Here is a 22,213-nt window from a genome sequence, read left to right on the forward strand (position 1 = left end):
TGACTAAAATCGAGAATGTCGATATAAAATGGCAATAACGAGCCAAGCGCGGTATTAAGGACGCAGAGATATTTATTATAAAAATTACATTAATAAAATAAATTAAAATCACGGACATTTCGGCCCTTTTGGGGGGACATCCTCAGCGTACAGAATTAAAATTAAAAATTAAATACAAAATAAAAAAATAAAATAAAAATCTTAAGAGGATATCGGAGCGACGGGCGAACTCCGACGGGTTAGCGCCCTCATCTAAACGTAACTAAAAGAGTCGGTATATTACCAACGCTTTATAATTACGTTATCGACAGTATTACGTAGAATAATTAGAGTCAGGGACATATGCATATTTTAGACAGAGCAATAAAACCCAACTTTTTCGCGTTATGTTAAATATGTGGAGACAGAAAAAATGTTGTATTTCTACTGCTCTATCTCGTACAAGCAATTTTAGAGCACAGATGTCTGTGTTGCATACATATTTTGTAGATAAGGAAAGATCCCCGATACTGGAGAGTCGACAAAAGCGAGAGCGAGAAAGAATGAAGGAATAAGTGAGATGACAAACATGAAAGAGTTCCGAAGCCTCGCTCGCGTGACTCCTTTTATCTGTAATCTTTCACGTATATATGTCATCTTACTATAGAAAATAAAATTTTTGTATTTCGCATTTTATATATTTGAAAATAATTGTAATGGATTAATTACATTTTTGCGATTAAAATGACACGAAACACGACATAAATCGGATTATTTTTAATGAAATCAGTAATCATAATTTTAATTACATAATTGACTAAAAATTATCCCATTTATGTCGTGTTTCGTGTCATTTTAATCGCCAAAATTTCATTAAAGTATCATAATTATTTTTGGATATATAAAATAAGAAAATAATAATTTTAAAATATTTATTTGGACAAGTCACAGCTATCGGATGAGGCTTTCAAATTTTCACTGCAGGGACAGCAAATCTTTCATACAAACCATAAAGTTGTGTGATATGATTTATATACATATTTGATGCATATTTATGTACATATGTAAGTGTAACATAAATGACAGTATTGATACAATAAATATCGGTACGATCAGTAGCCGCATGTGCTAAGTGCAGGCTTGTTTGTTACCGCATAGACTCGGGTTCGAATCCCGAGTAAGGCGTGAGTCGCCGCTATCTGCAGATAATACCCCCCGTACAATCCTCATAGTTCCTATATCATCTGCATCATCTGGATATGTGCCCGCATCATCTGGATATGTGTCCCCGCATCGTCCGCACCATCCGGATATGTACCTGCGCTAATATGCGCAGGTACTCTTTTGCAAATTTTTTTTTTTTTTTTAATATAAGATAATTGCTAAATTAATTTTATACATAAAAACATTATTTATATTTTACGAAAACATTGTTTACGAAATATTTGACTGTTTCCAGACTTTTTTAACACCCTGTATAACGCGAGAGATTATATTATAGATAAAGCGAGCCTTGCGAGCAAGACTTCGGAACTCTTTCATGTTAGCTATCTCGCTTGCTTCTTATTCGAGAGAGAGAGAACGCTCTCTCTCTCTCTCTCTCTCTCTCTCTCTCTCTCTCTCGATACTGTGACATGTGGCAACGGCGCATGTGCTCGGAATCGGCCCGAACATCATCATTTGTCTTGAGACCGTACACCGTCCAACGTACGAAGATGAAGCCGACAAAGCTGAGACAAAGTAAGTACAATACTTTATCTTATTATAAATGTATATTTAATTAACATTATTAGAGTTATATATTATATATAGAAATTTGTGTATCGTATACATATATAACGCTACATAAATTACAATAATGTAAACTGATAATGTAAACATTCTTTTTCTATATTTTTTTCTCCTTTTTCTCTTATATATTCTCTTTTATTCCTCTGTAAATAAAACATAAGTAGTATTACTAGGCCGGTTCTAAGCCAGATCCTCCGAGGGGAATGCGGGGCGAGGGGAAACCGCGCGGGCGAGGGGGCATGACGTCACGTGGGCGGAGAGGGATTTTGGTGGCGCGGGGGACTGACGTCAGGCGTGCGGGGAATGCTTATCGCGGGAGCATAATCGGCGGGGTGTATTACAAAGGCGAGTGCCGATTTCCGCGACTGTTCGAGAATTTATAAATAATATAAACAAGATAGAACCATCGCGGTGCTCTCTTCATCTTTTTTTTTTCAGGAAGAGCCGCTCGCGCACTATTGCGCGTAACATTAAAATTAGATAATAAGGCGAGCGCCGATATCCGGCTGCTAGAATTCGCGTCGGGACATGTTTATCGGTGTACTTACAAAGGCGGGTATCGATGTCTGAAATATAAGGCGAGCGCCGATATCCGGCTGCTAGAATTCGCGTCGGGACATGTTTATCGGTGTACTTACAAAGGCGGGTATCGATGTCTGAAATATAAGGCGAGCGCCGATTTCCGACTTTTCGAGAATTTATAAATAATATAAACAAGATAAAACCATCGCGGTGCTCTCTTCATCTTTTTTTTCCAGGAAGAGCCGTTTATCGCGTCGCTTGTCGGGATACGTTTTGCGATACCACAAAGCGATAGATTAAAAATATATAATGAAGAACGAAGGGTGTCACAAACTCAGTATGCGATTTGAAAGCTTGCGGTCCGTATATCGATTGAAAGAGGTACAGCGGGTACTTGTAAATTTTTATGTGGCAAGTGTTCGGTGTAGAGGAAGATTTTGTGATAATCTACATAAAAATGGAAATAGATAATAATTTCGAGGCAGTATTAAATGAATCGTCCGACGAAGATCACGCATTGTCGGATGACAGTAATTACAAGAGCGGTCAAAGCGAGGACCTTACGGAACGTGTTGACAAGATAGTGCATCATTCGCAAATTATTGCGCTAAACGGACGTACAAAGTGTTGCGCTATATACTTTTATTATTCCACGGATGGTTCTTTTGCCGTATGTGTTTCGTGTATGATCTCCATAGCAGATACTGATTTCGGATACATGTATGCTGTTTGGAAGCATGTGATTGAGATATACGACGCGATAAGTGGCCGGTCCTGCTCCAATTGCAGACTTCCGATGTATCAGATCTTTCCATGCAATATGTGCCCAATTTGCACGCGGTAATAATAAAAAAAAAACATTGTCATAAAAAGTGTGAAGAAATAATAATAATAATAAAAAAACATGGAAAACGCCGACCAAACTGAACGCGACCTGTTGGAGCTGTCGCGTCGAGTCGCTACCCTAAGCGAGTATTTCGCATGGGCGCAGCGATGCGACGAATTTATCAAACAGCTCGAAGAACATAGTCGTGTCAAGCATCCGCGACTCTCGATCAGAGTTCAAAAATCTTTGGTGGCTAGAATCGCGCGACTCGAGGGTGCAAGAACTCGATTAGAGAAACGGTTTATACACAGCGGTGGTGATTACAGTGGTGACAATAACGCGGAAAGACTCGTTTGGCGAGAGATCGATACCGCGTTCGAAAACCGTATACTGACCGGTGTGGTGATTAACGCAGACTATATCGAACCGCGACAATTTCTCGAGGACGCTAAAGACATCGTGCTCGAACACGTGCAAAAAGTTATGGAAAGACACAATAACGTAAAAGTGAATACTGTGTTTAACGGTGAATTCGTGTCGGGTGATAAGAGTGCAAATTAAAGTGTAAATACCAGAAACTATGAACTCTTTCGCACGTCCGATTTACACGAGTGGTACGAGCGACGCGTCGTCAAGCCTATGCTTACCTCGCTCGAAGAATTTCAAGAACGCGATAGCGGGTGGGCTTTGTCGCGAATTCTCGATTTAACTGTAAATATAAATAAATATAATCCAATGCGCGCGGGGTGCCACATTAAATTACCGCGAGAAATAACAATGAAGAGAGCGGTAATAAACGTGCAATCCAAAGACAATGCGTGTTTCGCATGGGCAGTGGTCGCCGCTCTACATCCAGCCGAAGATCATGTTTATCGGGAATCTTCGTATCCACATTATACGACAGTGTTAAAGCTCCAAGACATTGAGTTTCCGATGACATTGAGTCAAATTGAGAAATTTGAACTTCACAACGACATTTCGATAAATGTATACTGCATCGAGAAAGAAAACAACATTGTCCCGATACGTCTGAGCGAACAAAAGGACAGACACGTCAACTTGCTGTACATGCAAGATTCGCAAGACGTCGGACATTTTGCGTGGATCAAGAATTTATCCCGGCTCGTGAGCTCGCAACTGAGCAAAAAGGACTATAGGAAATATATCTGCGATCGGTACGTACATTTAATAAAAATGCAATAAATATAATGTATACGAAAGAAAAATTAATTATTTCTATTTTTTTTTACAGATGTTTACACTATTTTGGATCAGAGGACAAGTTGCAGTCACACATTGTAGATTGCCGAGAAATGAACGAATGCGCCATCCGATTACCGAGCAATAAAGACAAGTGACTCGCGTTCGACAACTACAACAGAAAGGAGCGACTTCTCTTCGTCGTATACGCCGACTTGGAGTGCGTGCTGAGGAAGACCGACGGTGATCCGATGGCGTCTACGTACACGTTTCAACATCATCAAATATTTAGCGTAGTTATTATGTGCATTGTTCGTACGACGAATCGTTATCTGCGTTTTATTCTCGTCGTAGTACCGATAGCGTTTCATGGTTCGTGGAAAAATTAAAAAATTTAGCGCAACGCGTAAAGATTATTTTAACCACGAATATCCCCATGGTAAATTTAACGCGAGATGAGCGGGAAAAGTTTCACAGCGCGACACATTGTCACATTTGCGAAAAACCGTTCGCGCAAGACGACACGCGCGTACGCGATCATTGCCATCTTACCGGGCGGTATCGAGGTCCCGCGCATTCAAACTGTAATTTAAATTATAAAGACTCTTTTTGCATTCCCATAGTATTTCACAATTTATCTGGTTACGATTCACATTTTATCATCGAGGAAATAGCTACCGCGTTTGAAGGCTCGATCGACGTACTACCGATAACGAAAGAAAAGTATATTTCATTCACGAAACACGTTAAAGATACCGCCGAAAAATCAGATTGATGAAGTGATATAAAGTTACGGTTCATCGATTCGTACAAATTTCTCAGTACTAGTCTCGAAAAATTGGCATCGTTTCTAAATAAACTTCAAATTTTAAAATCGAAATTTCAAAATTTATCGTTCGAAGAGTTCAATTTATTGACGCGAAAAGGTGTCTTTCCATACGAATACATTAACTGTATCGATAGGTTGCACGACACGTGTTTACCACCGCACGAATCATTTTATAGTTCCTTGACCGGTGACACCGTATCCAAGAGCGATTACGCGCACGCCGAAAACGTCTGGAGGCGGTTCTCCGTTCGAACGCTGGGCGAATACAGCGACTTGTATTTAAAAACGGATGTCTTGTTATTGGCCGACGTTTTTGAAAATTTTCGCGACAAATGTATCGAGAGTTACGGACTCGACCCCCCGTATTACTATACTCTTCCCGGATACACGTGAGATGCGATGCTAAAACATACAACTATTACGTTCGAATTACTTACTGATATCGATATGGTTATGTTTATCGAACGGGGAATACGCGGTGGCCTGAGCCAATGTTCTGGCAGATACGCGCGAGCCAATAACAAGTACATGCCGTTTTACGACCCATCGAAACCATCGTCGTACATTATGTATTTCGATGTAAACAACTTGTACGGTTGGGCGATGTGTCAACCGTTGCCTTATGCCGATTTTCGATGGGTCGACGACATCTCTGACTTCGACATTAGCGCGATCGCTTTGGATTCGCCTACTGGTTATATTCTCGAGGTCGATCTAGAGTATCAGCAACATCTTCACGACGCGCACGCTGATCTACCGTTCTGTCCAACGCGCGATAAGCCGCCCGGCAAGCGGCAGGACAAGCTCCTCGCGACTTTATACGATAAGAAGCGTCATAGACTATAGCAACCTGCAGCAATGCACGCGTCACGGCCTTCGCGTCGCAAAGATACATCGCGTATTGCAATTCGCTCAATCCGCATGGCTCCGCGATTACATCGAACTCTGTAAAATTATTAACAAAGTGGGACGGGCGATACGCCGCGGAGGCGATGATCACGAAACCAAATTTTCATAGCAGGAGCGTCTTTTTCGGAAAATTTGGTCGCCGTTGAACTGCGCAACCTCGAGGTGAAATTCAATAAACCGATCTATGTCGGTATGTGTATACTCGATATATCGAAAGTGTGTTTATACGAATTTCACCACGAGTACATGTTACCGTTATATCGCAAAAATTGTAAAATAATGTACACCGATACAGACAGTTTGATTTATCACATCGAGTGCGAGGATGTGTACGAGAACATGAAACGCGATATCGCTAGATTCGACACGAGCGATTATCCGGCTAACAACGCGTACGGTATACCGCTCGAGAACATGAAAGTGCCGGGTTTGATGAAGGACGAGAATAACGGTGCGGTCATGACTGAATTTGTCGGACTTAGAGCAAAAATGTACGCGTTGCGAGTAGATAGTAAAAAGGATACAAAAAAGGTTAAAGGTGTCAAGCGTAACGTCGTAGCGAGAACGATAACGTTCGACGATTACTCGCGGTGTCTGCGCGATGAAATTGAAATGACTCGACAACAATCCTGCATAAGATCAAAATTGCACGACGTGTACACAATCAGCGAGACAAAAATCGCCCTGAGTCCGTACGACGACAAGCGATATCGTACCTAATTCGACCGCCACCCTACCGTGGGGACATTACCGGATACCCTTATAATGTAATGTAATGTAATGTAATGTAGTGTAGTGTAATGTAATGTAATGTATGTATGTATGTAATGTATGTAATGTATGTAATGTATGTAATGTATGTAATGTATGTAATGTATGTATGTATGTATGTATGTATGTATGTATGTATGTATGTATGTATGTATGTATGAGGAAAACAAAAGAAATATATTTCTCTTTTTTTTTTCTTTTTATATTTTATATTTTATATGCTGTATACATCTTACATATATTTTTTATATTTCAGATACTTTATATGTATTTCATATTCTTTATATGTTAAAAATAAAATACAGTTTGTACGAATTAAACCACATTGTCCTTGTGTATCCAAGAGTTGTGCGATCCATCGAATCCCAACCACTCGTCACTTCTCCTGCGCAGTACTTTCTCCACGAGATACACGTCCGGATAAGTCGCGTGACGCAACTCGTACTCGTAGAACGCTCCAGCGACAGATTTTTTGCGATAGTCCTCGAATAGATAGGTTACGGGATTAGTACGTTGCACTTCAACGATATTAAACACTTCGGTGGTCCAGTTTGGCGTGTAACCCTTCTCTAAGATCATCTTGTACTTGCTAACGCGTACCGGGTCATCTACTTTGAATTTTGCCGGATCTTCATCGCGCTGTACACGGTATCCAAGAGTCTTTCGGCGATCGCGGGGGTAACGTCGATGGGTCGCATGCCGATCGTTCGATGCTTGCGCGCGTTGTAATCCGATACGAGTCGCGGAAACACGTCGACCCACTTGTAAGTTCCGTTGAGCGTAAACATCTTCCACATGTCGTTCTTTAACGTGCGATTGAATCGTTCGACGACCGATGCCTTTAACACCGAATACGTGGGATAATGATTGATGCCGTGTTTCTTCACGAGACATTGCACGTTGGCGTTGTAAAATTCCTTCCCCATATCGGTTTGCATATTTTTCGGACGCCTCTCGCTATTTCGAATTATCTCTGCGATAGCGTCAGCCGTCTCGCGTCCGCCTTTATTCTTGAGCGGTACGGCCCACGCGTACTTGCTCAACACATCGATGACGGTGAGTATGTAGTGGTAACCTTTGTTGAAACGAGAGTACGGACGCATCTCGACGATGTCAGCTTGCCACAGGTCATCATAACCCCGCACTACGACGCGTCTTCGGGGAAAATTTTTTCTCGCCGAAGCATGCAGTTCCTCGACGAGTCGTAGCTTCTCGATATTTTTACGTCCATTGGATTTTAACGATGTCATGTTTTTAGCGGTGCGGCTAATCGGCGCGTACTAATACGTGCAAAGAAATTACATTATAATTTATATCTCTAACTTTTAATCACTCAATAGCCGTTTATCCCCGTTCATCGCCTTTCAATAATGGTTCTTTGTCATCCGTCATTCGTCGCCGTTCGATAGCCGTTTGTAGCCGTTCCTGACCCGTTCGGTAGCCGTTCCTGATTCGTTCGCAGCCGTTCCTAAACCGTTCCTAAGCCTTTAGATAACCGTCCAACAGCCGTTCCTGAACCGTTCGGCCGTCCTTCAGCCGTTCGTAGCCGTTCATGAACCGTCCGTAGCTGTCCGTGAACTGTTTGTTGTCGTCCATTGTCGTTCGTTGACGTTTCGTTGACGTTTCGTTGACGTTTCGTTGACGTTTCGTCGTCGTTCGTTGACGTTTCGTTGACGTTTTGTCGTCGTTTCGTTGTCGTTCGTTAACGTTTCGTTAGCGTTCGTTGACGTTTCATTAACGTTTCGTCGTCGTTTCGTTGTCGTTCGTTGACGTTTCGTTAGCGTTCGTTGACGTTTCGTTGACGTTTTGTCGTCGTTCGTTGACGTTTCATTGACGTTTTGTTGTCGTTCGTTGACGTTTCGTTAGCGTTCGTTGACGTTTCGTTAACGTTTCGTCGTCGTTTCGTTGTCGTCCGTTGACGTTTCGTTGACGTTTCTAATCTAGAGATATTCGCACGCCGAAGCTCGGTTACCACAATCTGTAACGCTCGCACGTCTTTCTCTAACACTGCAAGCTTCTCGTCTAACTCTTTCAGTTGATTTCTCAACGTTTTAACGCACTGATCCACGTACAGTTCGTTGATGGCGTCGGTATCAGCCACAGGTTGCCCCACACGACGAATCTTGCGCGACCTCGCGTCAAAGTCCGTAACGGTGCGACACAGAGCGTTATCGCGCACGAAATTTCTCATTAATCCGTTCCATCGACGATACGAAATGGCATTCGTCGCGTCTTTGCTCTGCTCGGATATTCCAAATTTATTGATCGCATCATCTATACGAGAGACGTCGGTCGATCGATTGATTAGAGTAGTGATACTGGGCCGGTTCTAAGCCATGGTCCTCTGAAGGGGGTGAGGGGCGAGGGGAGACCGGCGCGGGGGTAAGACGTCATGGGGGAGAGGGGAATGACGTCACGGGGGGGGTAAGACGTCACGGGGGGTATGACGTCATGGGGGTGGGAATGACGTCACGCGAGGGTGATCGCGGCGGAACGATTGGCGCGGGGTCCGCGGAGGGGGAGGGGGAACGCGGCGGAACGGTAGGCGCGGGGTCCGCGGAGTGGGGAAGGGAGATCGCGGCGGAATAGTAGGCGCGGGGTCCGCGAAGTGGGGGAGGGGGACCGCGGCGGAACGGTAGGCGCGGTGTCCGCGGAGTGGGGGAGGGGGATCGCGGCGAAACGGTAGGCGCGGGGTCCGCGGAGAGGGGGAGGGGGACCGCGGCGGAACGGTAGGTGCGGGGGCCGCGGGGAAGAGGGAACGCGAAGGTACGATGCCGCGAGTAGGTGTGACAGAGATAGCGCGAGGCGTCCGCAATGTGTAAGAGAGGGATAGCGCGAGGCGGTGCGAGAGAGAGAGCATACGCGAGGCGGTGCGAAAGAGAGCATATGCGAGGCGATCACAGGCACGAGGGAGAAGGATAGCGTCCGCATTGGTGTTGGAAAAGGATGACGTTCGCGGGAGAAAGAGATAAAGAGAGATAGCGCGAGGCATGCATGTACCGATGAGATAGCGCGAGGCATGCATGTAGGAAGAGGAAAGAAGAAGGTGCAGAAATAATTAATACTTTAATTATAATAATAATAATAATAATAAATTTATTTCATAATTGTGTGTATATTACACTGTGTGTGTGTATTAAAATAAAAATAAAAATAAAAATAATAATAATAAAAATAATAATAATAAAAATATATATATATAGGCGGCGCTCCTTCTGAAACAGAAAAACATTATATTAATATAAATTTAATTTTTAATATTTAATATTTTTTTAAAATAGATACATTATCCTCCTGGAGCCGCAAGCTCTTCCTCCCAATACTCCTCCACCTCTTCCTCCAAATTTTCTTTCTCATCCGACACCTCTTCCTCTTTCTCTTCCTCCGGCTCCCAATTCTCCTCTTCTTCATACAGCTCCAAGCCGAAAAGAGGCCGTAAATAAAAAATGTCCTCATACTGCGTTGGGTGCACGCATGCACACTCGCGGGCTTCGCGAGTGTCACCCCACAAGCTTGCGTGCGCCCAACGCAAATTTCCTCTCATCCACCGCATGTATCGGCGGTGGATGACATCAATTTGCACGAACTGAGATATATTATTAATTAATACATATCACACATAATGTCGCACACACATGCCAAAACACTGAACACTACTTACCAAATTAAGACGAAACATTTTTATTCGTCGTTCTTTAACTTAAATGTCACTCACTTCTGACTGTCAAACACTTTGTGACGAACATAACGGATAGACATTGTCTCAAACATTTTAGAGTAGGAGATGTATCACTTACGAAGAACGCTTACTCTCAGCTCTTGATAAGAAAACAAAAGTGAGCATGTTTTCACGAGCAAATATCTAAAGTCTTTTAAATATGAATAATATATTATAATATGTAAACCACTATCGAACGGCAATCGAACGGCTATGAACGGCTATTGAACGGCTATTGAACAGCTATTGAACGGTTTTTGAACGGCTTTGAACGACTATCGAACGATCATTGAACGGCTTTGAACGACTATCGAACGGCCATTGAACGGCTATCGAACGGCTATCGAACGGCTTTGAACGACTATCGAACGGCTTTGAACGACTATTGAACGGCTATCGAACAGCTATCGAACGGCAATCGAATGACTATAAACGACTATTGAACGGCTAACGAACTACAATTAAACGACAAAACAATTATTTATACACCATTCAAATATTTAAAGTCTATGTGCATGTACTGAAATGTAACATCCGTAGCCTGATAAGGTGGCTGACGCCGCTATCTAACGTCACGTACTGAAATTTAATACTCGCTGTTCGAAACCGAACTAAGCATAAATAATCACGGTCAACATAACGAGCGTGATAGCAAGGCGCAGCTTAATCACGCTCATAATTCGGCGCGCTGGCGGACATCTCGCGCGTCGCGCGGCCCTCCGCAAATCAGAGCGCGCTTCGTCAGCGGCGCTTAGCGAATCGCGCCCGGCCCGCGGCATTGCTCGGGCCTATCGATGCGGGCCACGCAGCGGTCACCCGAGAGAGCCGAAATTAATAACAAAATGCAATAACAACGTTCAATTTAAACTAATCATCGCAAACAACAACCGGCGCGATCCTTTGTGACAAACAAGTCGAATATTCTAGAAGCAGCAAAAGAACGGTTATATATAAGCGCTCTCGGGGAACCGCCGGGCGCACTCGATCGTGAATTACATCCGTGACAGTGTGTTATTATATTGTCTAAACTCTCGTGATAGAAAAGTCGCTCGCTTTTTCAGTTCGTACTCTCGCATACGAAACGCGAAGTTTTCGATAGTGATAAAAGAGATTTCTCGTCGCTCGCGATTAATCTCTCGCAATTAAAACGCGCCGTTTATTCCGTCGCTCGCGGAATCGCGCCGTTTACACCGTCGCTTGCGGTGTTCAAAATCTTGCAGGGCTTCGCTCGCCCACGTCCACTTCTCTCTCGCACACTCGCATACTGGGATAAGAAAGAGGAAAAGGGAAGAATAAAAGAGAATAAAATATATTTTAACAATAGTTTATTCTAAATAATGTTTGGGTGAATCTTTATGATGATTCGTCCACCAATTGAATATTTTAAATACATTTTGTAAAGCGCAATTTTTTAAATATTTTTCACAGCGCATAATTTTAGTAACATCTAGCTTATTTAACGAAGTGATATCTTCATAGTCCGCATCCAAGGTCTCAATAATAACGTCGTTTCTCGCATCATCGTCAAATATATCGACCAACCATTCTCGTTTTTCGCATCCTTTAACGTACACGATAGGAGATGCTCCATCTTCCTCTTCCGTCGCACCGATCACAGCTCTCGTAATCAAACGCCTAGCGAAGCTGTATGGAACGTTTCCATCCTCCCATTGAAGTCCATGGTGATGTCCGATTAGCCATGAAACTTGACATCTCTCAGATTTTGTAAGCGCACACCATGGTACGGGACTTGCAAAAAAGTAATGAGAGAGAACAGATCCATTTCTCAATATCCCTACTTCCTTCACGACAAAGTTTCTCCCGATAATGAATCCCTGCAGATCCACAAACGTTGGCGCGATCATGCTGATAATATTACCGTACGATTGCAAGAACGATGTACGACTGTTGCCGATCGTCAAAATCTCAATCTTTATATATTTTGACATTGGAGGGGATATTTGCTGATTTAGGTAATTTTACGAACTACGTTGGTCAATGGGCAATATTCGACAACGCGATCGTGTAAGATGAGACAATAGGCGGTAGTATTTGTCGGTATATCTTCCTTGCACTCAAACTCTAATCTCACGTCCACGGTGGAATTTTTGACAGACTCGTTTTGTCGCGAGCAATCGATAACTGCGAGAGGACCGCAATGTAGAAATTTTGAAATGTTTAATAGCACATCATCATTATCACACCCGTAATAAGATTTGCGAAAACGAGAGTACATATCGAACAAGAGGGCGAATCTATTTTTATCGAAATCTAAATTCAAATCATCGTAGGGATAAAATTCCGAGTTTAGATAGAGTTTAACGTTGGTCAATTTGCAGTCGTCGAATGTAGTAATATCTTTTGACACAGCATTTTTTCTACCAGTCTGCAGCGCAAAGATCACGTATTGTGGCTTCTCCAGCTGAGAGGCGGCTTTCACGGTCCACGAATGCTTGGTCGTATTATGCAATAGAGGAAATTCGTATAGATCCCAAGAGCGAAAACTGATATTCAAGTATCGCCCACTTTCCAACGCGCGCAGCAAGGATAGTTTATTGACCTCGCTCAATATTACATATGGCATACGCCATTGTATCTTGAATAATTCGATATCAGCTTCAGCCGAAGCATCCAAATATGCAATTGTTGTCGTTGCGCGAACGTATCAGAATTAATTCGTGACGAGCGTTGGTCACAATTCGCTTATAATCTCCGCAAAAACCCAATAGTATATTTAGCGGCACGCAAAAATTGAAGTAAGATTCAACAGCATTATGTGACATATTCCACGCAGCATTCCCCAAGATTTTACCTTTCTCGGTTGTTAGAGAGATATAGTTTTTAATCGTGGAAGTTATTCCAACGTTTCTGTTGCGGTCAATCTCCACACTGTCGAGTTCATATCGAAGTTCATCGAACATAAACGCGACACAATTATTTCCCAATACCACTCTTCCCTCTTCAGCTACTTTACGCACCATCAACTTTCCTTCGACGTATAGAAAACTTTCACATGGTAACGTGTACAAATTTTGATGTTGTATCGGTATCCGTATCTCGTCGCTATATCCAAGCGTTGTGTTGGCGTATGGATTGTACGTATGAGTCTCAATCTTGATGATACGGTCGTCAAAGATCGGCTCATCTCCGATATTCAAGATGTCAATCATATTGTTAAGTATTTCGTACGACGAATCCCAATGATTTTAAAAACTCGCGATTCAACGCGCTGAGCTTCTTTTTAGCGTAACCAGATATCTGATTATTGTCACCCGATACAGCAGTCACTCGCCTTCTCGCAAAAATATTGTCCCTCGCAAAGATATTGTCTCTCGCGTGCTCCGTGCTTCCGTTCAACACAAGCATTTTATTTGTTAAAGGCTTTATTTTTGCCGCCGCCGTATATGCAATCTTATGGTAATTTCCTCTCCTCGAAAATCGAGCAAATGTCCTTCTTGATCAACAATGCGTATCGTTAAATCAGTAATGCTCCGTGCGACGATCGGTAGATAAATGATCTGTGCTAGCGTTTCCGATATTTTATATCCTGGTGGCACGCTCGGTGAAAATTCATGTATCGTGTGTACGCGCTTGTCATTGCTGTACGCGCCAGTGGTTACGCTGCATTCTATACGAATAATATTTATGGTAATAATATTTATTGGTACATCCGATTCGTGCCATTTCCGAGGCTGTAATATACGATTCGACGAGAATCCCAACAACGATCCAACGTTGCCCAGTTTACTAAAATTTATTCTATAGACACATTTGATTTCACTTTTTAGCGTATTATGATTAGCGCGAAGCGTTATTGGATATTCATCGTGTTCTTCGCCATCAACAATATCGTTGGAATCAACTACGCGTCGATGTCGTAAAATTGCATGTCGGAGATATTCGTTTATAGCGTGTAATTCGTACGATCCTTCGGGAATCGTAATTTCCTTATCGTCGTTATCAAAATAAAATTTATTATTCCAAGAATTCACGTTCGATATCGTATGATACGTTTCAAAGTCCGTTAAACCAAGCTCGTAATCGCCATCGTTTAAATCTATAGCCGGAAAGTAGCTTACAGCAAGAGTGCTACTCTTGCCGGTCAACGTAAGTGTGAGCGACATGCTGGAAAACTGTCAAACGAATACTGAGTCGCGACGGTAAAGTGTCAGGCTTTAAATTCATATCGATCATCGACCGTTTGAAGAAATCCAAGACACAATTGTCCACAAATACTTTGATTATAATTTTGATAGGCCGTGTGATTGTATTCTATATTTGCAACATTCTGTCCAAAATATCGCACTAATTCCTTGGGCGGTCGCAGATTTCCAAAACTATCGAAATATACTACACGATCTCCCATCTTTGCATACGCAACCCAATGAGTATCGGAACCATCGACGTCATCCAAATTGACGATACCGCTCTCATTTTGTCGTACACCGTTTATCGGTAAATTATTGCGCATGAAAACACCTCTAAAAACTTGTATACGCATACGTCTTGCAAGCACGTCTTCCAATTGTACATTGGTTGTTACACCGGCAGGCATTTTTATTTTGACATTTTTTTTTCTTGGCTGCTGTTGAGAACCCTCGTCCACGCTTGTATGGAGCGAGATAAAATCCGTGACCTTCCATGGCGCGATTATGACGTTGCATTTCTTCGAGCTGACGTTGCGTCGCCTTGCTATCGTTCATCGCCTTCGCGATTCCCGCTGCTCCGCCAACCAACGAACCGAGAACTCCCAATAATGGTAAAATTGGTAAGATACCACCGCGCTTCGCTATAGGAAGTATTCGTTTTCTCGCAGTCTTTTTCTTTATCGATGATTTTTTTGTTTTCAGCCCAATACCGAATTTTGTCTTTGCCTTCATAGCCGCCCAAACAGCTGTAGCGGCTGCTCTTTCGCCAAGAGTCGAATCTCTTGCGGTAATACGCGTTCGCGCTTTCGTGACGAGTATATTATCCGCAACGTGTCGTTGACCGAGATCGTTGCTTCGGGAATAAGCTATGTCGTGCTCGCGACACGCGGCATCCAATGGATTGATATCTCGATCGCCTCTAGCCAATCGTGTTTCTAAATGAGTTCCTGGTCCGCAAAACTGATAGCCTGGAATATGTAATTCGATAGGAAGTGCGTTTATCGCACGATTTAACAAACCGCTCTTATAATTTTTGCTGACATTTGTCACAATTTTTTAGTAACGGTGTTGGACCGTCGAAATGTGTTTGCTGCCACGACAATTATAATGTCGCGTGCATCGACGATACTGTTGAACCTTTGAGTCAGCTTTTATATGTTCGGGAAGCTTGTCCCACAATTGTTCCACGTAGCTACCAAAGTCTCGCAGTAAAACAATCTTGGAGATAATCTGTAACTGCTCGGTGGTAAGCTCGAGAATATCGCTGTCAACCGATAGAAGAAGAAACATTTTTGAGATTGAGCGGTTTCGATTCGGTGCGCCTCTATAAATAGGGCCTCGATGACTCATTTTCCAAAATCTGATTTGAGATTCGCGAGAGCAAACATGCGGTTCGCGCGACAAGCGACGATAATCAAAGTGATAAATTTTGACGATAAAACACGAGTAATGTCCGAGAAAGAAATACGCAAGCATGGAAACATGCTGCCGACTACTATACGCGGTATCATTTGCGGTCCTTCGAATTGCGGTAAGACTAACGTGTTGATAAGTTTGATAGAAAGTTCACACGGTGTACATTTCGAGAATGTGTACGTATATTCGAAATCGTTTCAACAACCGAAATATCGATACTTGGAAAATTTGCTATTATCGATCGATGAAATTGGTTATTTTACATTCTCTAATAATAGTGACGTTATTCCACCGAGCGAGGCGCTTCCGAATTCCATTTTTATCTTTGACGACGTGGCGTGTGATAAGCAAGATACGATAAGAGAGTACTTTGCAATGGGTCGACACTCGAGCGTCGACTGTTTCTATCTTTGTCAAACGTATGCCAAGATACCCAAGCATCTTATACGGGACAATGCAAATTTACTGATTTTATTTAAACAAGATGGTACAAACTTGAAACATGTATACAACGATCATGTAAATACTGAAATGTCTTACGGCGATTTTCGCGCATTCTGTCAGAAATGTTGGCAACACAAGTATGGATTAGTAGTGATTGATAAAGACAGTTTACAGACTAATGGAAGATATCGAAAAGGATTTAACGATTTTGCAATACCGTAAAGTGGTTAGTCGCTATCGATACATCGATCGAACAACGTCTAAAAATTTTCGTCCGAGCGCAACATGACGACGACAATTGACAGTGACGATCGTGAGAAGATTGCGAGAGAGATTGTAAAAACGAGCGAATCAATCCGCAAAAAATATCGTTCTTTAAAAACCGGTCAAATGGAGGAAGACGTCGCATTGGAGAGGCACTTTAAACCAATTATCAAACCTTTAAAACAACTTGTCGAAAATACAATCAATGTAGAATCTAATGAAGCGAAAATCGAACCATCGAGTATGCTCGAAGACAAGCATCTGAAAAAAGAGTCTGGAACAAAGCGAACAAGGTCAAATATATCATTGAACGGTTTGCTAATAACTTCTACTCCAAATCAATCGAAACGTAAGCGAATGAAACAATTATCGAAAGCGGTTACTTCTACTCCGATAAAAGATGTACAATCGAGTCAAATATTGCACGAAGGTCGTCTCCGTATGTGAAAGAAGTTTTCGAAACCACGCCTGAAACGCTTGTGACATCGGTTGCGCACACATCTGGGTCCACTAGGGAAAAATATGTTGGAACTATTTTGAGTCAAGATAAAAATAACAGTATGGATTATGTTTACGGTGTTAAATTTTGCAACGAAGGAATGATGCTTGGTGATCAAATTTTTGATGTGGATAAAGATGACAATATAATTATCGGAGGAATAAGATACGTGGGAACACCAGGTCTCTATGAATTGATTTTCAAGAGAATACCCGACGGTGACGTATACAATGACGATGATAAAATTAAATACAAAAATATATTACTGGCGACAAATGCACATAGACGTGGCAATGATATGCGTAATCCAGTGTTAAGTACCAAGGGATACAAGTATAAAAATATAATAACGCCATTAATCTCTATCAAAAATATAATAGCGCCTGGAAAAAAAGCTGGAAGAGGTATAAACATACCGCGCGCTATGACGTTAAACGATAATAAGATCGATTACGTGCATTGGAATGATCCCAACGAGTTGGTAGATCGCTTACGATTGCTAGAAGCTTCGCGTCAAGCCGGCAACAATGCCCACGACAATGAAATATTATCAATTATCGAGGAACTTTACGAAGCTGGCCTTATTATAAATTAATCTATGTGTCGGCGAAACGAGTCAGTCTGTCATTATTGTTTGTATCGAAATGTCGATTAATAAATTTGGATTATCGTTGGGAACACCCAACAACTCATACTGTCAATGGAATGGATTACTAAGAAATTACGTGCGCGATAACGCTCTGTGTCAGACAGCCTCCGGCAAGCTCGCGCAAGATACGACGCGTAGCGCAACCGGAAGATGATACTGATGCAGCAAACAAACAGTACGTGGAAATATGTGTCAAGCTTTTGGAAGACAGACAGGGAGAACTTGAGAAAAAAATAATCACGCTCGAGACAAATGTGCAAACGCTGCAAATAATGATGAATGAGATGCAGAAAATACTTCGGTATGCAACTCACGCGCAGACTACATCTAATTCAGCGCAGGAGAAGAAAGATATATAAAGAATATATGTGGAGGACCTATCTCATTATTGCAAATTATGCCTCGATCAAATATGTCGCAAAAAACCTCTGAAAAACAGCTGCTCGTGGAAGAATTGCATGCTCCAGCGAGAAAAAAATTTCCCACGTAGACGTGTCATAGTACACGGATACGACGATCTGTGGCAGGCGGACGTGGTCGAGATGCGTCCCTATGCACGATTTAACAAAGGCTACAACTACATACTCACAGTTATCGATGTGTTGAGCAAGTATGCGTGGGCTGTACCGCTCAAGAGCAAGAGTGGAAACGAGACGGCTGATGCTATCGCAAAGATAATTCGAGACGATGGAAGAAATCCGAAAAATTTTCAAACCGACAGAGGAAAAGAATTTTACAACACAAATGTACAGAAACTCGTGAAGAAACACAGCATTAATCATTATTCGACGTACTCTATTATGAAAGCCTCGGTCGTGGAACGATTCAACCGAACGTTAAAGAGCAATATGTGGAAAATGTTGGGAGTGGTGCACTTGGACACAGTATAATTGGACACGGTGCAAATGGACACGTTACAAATGGACACGAGATTTTGCACACGGTTCAATTGGACACAGGGCATTTGGACACAGTAATTTTGGATACAGTAGCTTTTGGACACATAAGAAAATACGCATCGTTTACTTGGACACCGCTCAATTTGACACTGTTCATTTGGACACCGTTCGTTTGGACACAGAAAGATGCGCACCGTTCATTTGGACACCGTTCGTTTGGACACCGTTATTTGCCCACCGTTCGTTTGGACACCGTTCATTTGCCCACCGTTCGTTTGGACACCGTTCATTTGGACACTGTTCGTTTGGACACCGTTCATTTGCCCACCGTTCGTTTGGACACCGTTCATTTGCCCACCGTATGTTTGGACACCGTTCGTTTGGACACCAAAATTTGATTTAAATTATACGACGTAATCCACACCAAATTTTTGTTTTAAATAAGAAATAGGTTTGGGTTAGGTTATATCTTCCGGAAGTGGAGCCCCCCCGCAGGGGGGGCGGAACGCACTGTATCCATGCATGACATCCAAATATGCGAAAGGCTAAACAAAGTGCTAAAAGCAATGTAAAATTAATGACATCAGTATCAGAGATATATAAGTATGAATATATTTTATTTTGACAGATATTATAACCTTCAAATGTATCTCCTTTTCACGATTTCATATTTTACATAGATTTACCAGTATAAAGTGTTATAAGAATACTGATTATATTTTCCCAAAATGATTTTTATTTCTCTCCATCTGTTACATATTCAAACAAACAGTGCGCATGTTTCTGTGTACAAATGAACGGTGTCCAAACGAACGGTGGGCAAATGAACGGTGTCCAAACGAACGGTGGGCAAATGAACGGTGTCCAAACGAACAGTGGGCAAATGAACGGTGTCCAAACGAACGGTGTCCAAACGAACGGTGGGCAAATGAACGGTGTCCAAACGAACGGTGGGCAAATAACGGTGTCCAAACGAACGGTGTCCAAATGAATGGTGCGCATCTTTCTGTGTCCAAACGAACGGTGTCCAGATGAACAGTGTCCAAGTAAATGATGCGTATTTTCTTATGTGTTCAAAAGCTACTGTATCCAAAATTACTGTGTCCAAATGCACTGTGTCCAATTGAACCGTGTGCACAATCTCGTGTCCATTTGTAACGTGTCCATTTGCACCGTGTCCAATTGTACTGTGTCCAAGTGAAGGCCACTCGAAAATGTTTACGTTTAATGGAAATTACAAGTGGATCGACGCGTTGCCCCGGCTCGTTAGAGAGTACAATGCGCGAAAACATCGCACTATCGGTATGAGACCTATCGATGTTACCCCCGCGATCGCCGATAAACTTTTAAATACGGTATACAACAACGTAAAGATTGCGGCACCGGCAAGATTCAAAGTAAGCGATCCGGTACGCGTGAGTAAATTTAAGACCATCTTTGACAAAGGTTACACACCAAATTGGTCGACCGAAGTGTTTAAGATCGTTAAAGTGCAGAATACGAGTTACAACGCGTTGCCAATCCCGACATACATCTCGTGGAAAAGGTAATACGCAAAAAGGGCGACGAGGTTTATGTGAAATGGCTGGGATTTGATGCAACACACAATTCTTGGATACATAAAAATAATATATTATAAATATGTTAACAATAATACATAATATTAAAGATATTTTCCAAATATATAAACAAAATTGTACACTTTATAAAATATACATATAATTTACAATAAATATACATATAATTTTAATTTACAATAAATATACATAATTTTTTATTTACAATAAATATACATGATTTTTATTTACAACGGTATTTTGTAATGTCCCCACGGTAGCGTGTCGGTGGTTTCGGGTACGATATACCGCTTGTCATCATACGGACTTAGAGCAATTTTTGTCTCGCGAATAGTGTATAGTTCGTGTAATTTAGATCTTATACAAGACTGCTGACGCGTCATTTCAATCTCTTCGTTCAAACACCGCGTGTAATCGTTGAACGTTATCGTTCTCGCGACGACGTTACTCTTGACACCTTTTACCTTTTTTGTGTCTTTCTTACCATCTACTCGCAACGCGTACATTTTTGCCCTAAGCCCGACGAATTCGGTCATGATGGCGCCATTATTTTCATCCTTCATTAAACCCGGTATCTTTTTATTCGCGAGCGGTATACCGTACACATTGTCCACCGCATAATCGCTGGTATCGAATTTGTCGACGTTGCGCTTTATATTCTCATATACATCTTCACACTCGATGTGATATATGAGACTGTCAGTGTCGGTGTACATGACTTTACATTTCTCTCGATACATAGGTATCATATAATCGTGGTGAAACTCGTACAAACATATCTTGGATATGTCGAGTATACACATACCCACGTAGATTGGTTTATTAAATTTCACCTCGAGATTGCGCAATTCAACGGCGATCAGATTCTCCGAAAACACGCTTCTACTATGAAAATTTGGTTTTGCGATCATCGCCTCTGCGCCATATCTTCCATCCCAATGTGTCACGAGCTTAATATTAACGTGATTGCGCACATTTTCCATCGTTTTGCCAAATACCGCATTATTTATTAATTTATATAAATTTTTTTCAAAATCATTTTTCGCGAGTGTTCGGAATTGTGTATTAAGTTTGATATAACTGCGAAGCCATGGAGATTGCGAAAACTGTAATATACGATGTATTTTTGTAACGCGAAGTCCGTGTCGCGTGCATTGCTGCAGGTTGCGGTAATGTATTACGTAACGTTTCTTATCGTATAAGGTTGCGAGCAGTTTATCCTGCCGCTTATCAGGTGGTTTGTCGCGTGTCGAGCAAAACGGTAGATCAGTGTGCGCATCGTGAACACGTTGCGGATACTCGAGATCGACTTCAAGGATGTAGCCTATAGGCGAATCGAGCGCGATCGATGATGTATCAAAATTGGATACGTCGTCGACCCATCGAAAATCTGCATAGGGCAAGGGATGACACATTGCCCATCCGTACAAATTATTTACATCAAAGTACGTGAGATACGTTGAAGGTTTCGATGGATCGTACGACTGCATATACTTGTTATTAGCATGTGCGTATCTGTTGGAACATTGACTCAAACCGCCGCGTATTCCGCGTTCGATAAATAAAACCATGTCGATATCCGTAAGCAATTCGAATGTAATATTTGTATGCTTCAACATGGCGTCCCACGTATATCCGGAAAGAGTGTAGTAATACGCGGGGTCGAACCCATAACTTTTAATACAACTCTCGCGGAAATTTTCAAAAATGTCTGCTAATAACAAGACATCAATTTTGAGATACAAGTCGCTATATTCTCCCACCGTTCGAAT

The sequence above is a fragment of the Polyergus mexicanus genome, unplaced genomic scaffold (genome assembly GCF_030449975.1).
Source record: "Polyergus mexicanus isolate NDT 795.1 unplaced genomic scaffold, iyPolMexi1.0 SCAF_28, whole genome shotgun sequence".
Classification (NCBI taxonomy): Eukaryota; Metazoa; Arthropoda; class Insecta; order Hymenoptera; family Formicidae; genus Polyergus; species Polyergus mexicanus.